Raw genomic sequence first — 2,395 nt, forward strand, 5'->3', positions numbered from 1 at the left:
TGTTTGAACCGATGACACACTTTTTTTCCATTTTTCACAGATTTTAGCAATGCTTGGTACTTTAGATAAAAGTTTAAGATTTTCGGTTTAACTGACTCAATCGTAACACAAGGGACGGATGCCTTTCGCCAAAGAAAAAGTGTTTTTTTTCTGCTACAAACTTGACAATTTGTTTAATTGAAGGATCTTTCTTAACTACGTTATTTTATTTTTCTCGTTCAAATAAAACATATTTTAGTACGTCCATGTAAGTCGGCAAAACTTGCTCACTAAGATCACATTATTTATTTATGCGTCCTTTTCAAGCCTATCCAGGCTCATGGGCCCGGTTTCCCGGTTTCTGTGGCGTATGTGTTCCCCCCAGCTGGACGGGATGCCAGTCCATCGCAGCGTTACTCAAGAAACAGGAAGAAAGAGTGAGAGAAAGTTGGGACGAAAGAGTATAACAGGGGTCACCACCACCCCCTGCCGGAGCCCCGTGGCGCTTTAGATGTTTTCGCTCAATAAACACACACAACGCCCGGTCTGGGAATCGAAACCACGATTCTCCGACCGCGAGTCCGCTGCCCTAACCACTAGGCCATTGCACCTCCACCTAAGATCACATGGAGTACCAAATATTGGGCATTCAGTATCATGACGCGTTATTGGCTTATGAGTCATCACTAAATGTAAACAACACTAAATTTAACACGATCATTAATTTTAATAATCTGGCCTAAAATCAAGGTACAAAGCAGAAAACTTCACACACTTACGATGTACGTCCACACGCAACGACCGTTGCAGCGGCACTGGAGTTCACACCCCGTTCTCTTTACAGTCAATGCGGAACCTCAAGATATTAGTCAATAGTATTGAAACTTGACATGCATGCATTCTACTATGTAGACATATGTGTTTGTTACGACTTATAATTCACGAAATCCAAAATTCTACCAAGAATAGCGATCTTTAAAATGTTCAGTTGCGTTGCAGAACCTGACGAAAATAGTTAACCACAAATATCTTTATAGACCTTTCTTTTAACTCCAATTCGCAACAAAATATCGATTCTTGGTTACAAATTTCGAAAGATGCATTTTACGCTCCACCCTAATATACATACATACACAAATACATACATACACACGTACACATCTGTATGTTGCATATGCACGTGTATCTGTGTCTTTTTGTTTGACCTCCATCATCGCTTGACAAAAGGTAATGGTTTATTTACGGCCCCCGTAACCTAGCGGCTCGGCATAAGAAAACGGTATAATACCAGGCTTAAAAGTATAAGTACTGAGGTCGATTCGTTCGAGTAAAAGCCCTTCAGGGCGATGCCCCGGCATGACCGCAGTTCAGCAAGGAAATATGTAAAAGACAATATAATCCTTTCTACTCTAGGTACATGGACCGAAGTTTTGGGAGAGGGAGCCAGTCAATTAGATCGACCCTACTACGCAACTGGTACTTAATTTATCGACCCCGAAAGGATACGCCAACCTCAGCGGAATTTGAACTCAGAACGTAAAAACAGAAAATACCGCTAAACATTTCGCTGACGTTTCTGCCAGCTCACCGACTTGTAAAAGACAACATAATATGATATAGAGGTACTCACCATCTCCGTGCATGTATAGGAGTTTTATTTTTTGGCACTTAAAAAGTTTGTTTTTGTCGCGTATACTGAAGTACTCAGGTGTTTTATATCTACATTGAGGTACCATTGTGGGCTAAATGTATCCTATTTATGCTAAATTACCCTATACTGGAGAGCAAATTTAAGAATGGAGTATTTTTCAGTATTTTTCGTTTGTCGTTCCCAATATGTCAAAATTAATGTTATCAATATATATAGGGAGAGTTTACGAAAAAAAACAAAAGACGAAGACAGGTGGTGCACAAAACAAACAGATGTATTAGTATAACGCTCAGGAGTAGAAAAAGTCTTTTACATTTCGAGCCTACGCTCTTCTACAGAAAGGGACGCAGAAAAAAGGAGACAAAAAAAAATGTGTGTAGAGGCTAATGATCTATCATGGTGATTGTCAATATATCAATATATCAATATATATATATATATATATATATATATATATATATATATATATATATAATATATATATATAAGCGAAAAAAGAAGCAACAAAAAATTGTATATATATATATATATATATTATATATATATATATTCTGTTACCATTGTTAAGAATAACTTTAATTTCGACGTTAATTTACACATTCATTTTTAATATGTTCTGGCAGATTCGAACGCAGATATGCTAGTCGCTTTTTGGGCGACAATGTGTTCATAACACACTCACTTCATTGGCACAAGCAATTCTGGGACACCGCTGCTTTGACATGCATCTCGTCAGCTTTTAACACCCCCACACTTTTGAGTCTG

General features: G+C 38.0%; 1 long non-coding RNA gene across 1 annotated transcript; it reads right to left on the reverse strand.

The window, feature by feature from the left end:
- Positions 1 to 214: 214 nt before the first annotated feature.
- Positions 215 to 730, reverse strand: LOC118762269. Its single transcript, XR_004998023.1, has 2 exons — positions 596 to 730; positions 215 to 269 (listed from the first exon to the last, which is right to left on the reverse strand). It is a non-coding gene; the product is annotated as an uncharacterized LOC118762269 (long non-coding RNA).
- Between the last annotated feature and the right edge of the window lie 1,665 nt (positions 731 to 2,395).

Source organism: Octopus sinensis, linkage group LG2 (genome assembly GCF_006345805.1).
Source record: "Octopus sinensis linkage group LG2, ASM634580v1, whole genome shotgun sequence".
Taxonomy (NCBI): domain Eukaryota; kingdom Metazoa; phylum Mollusca; class Cephalopoda; order Octopoda; family Octopodidae; genus Octopus; species Octopus sinensis.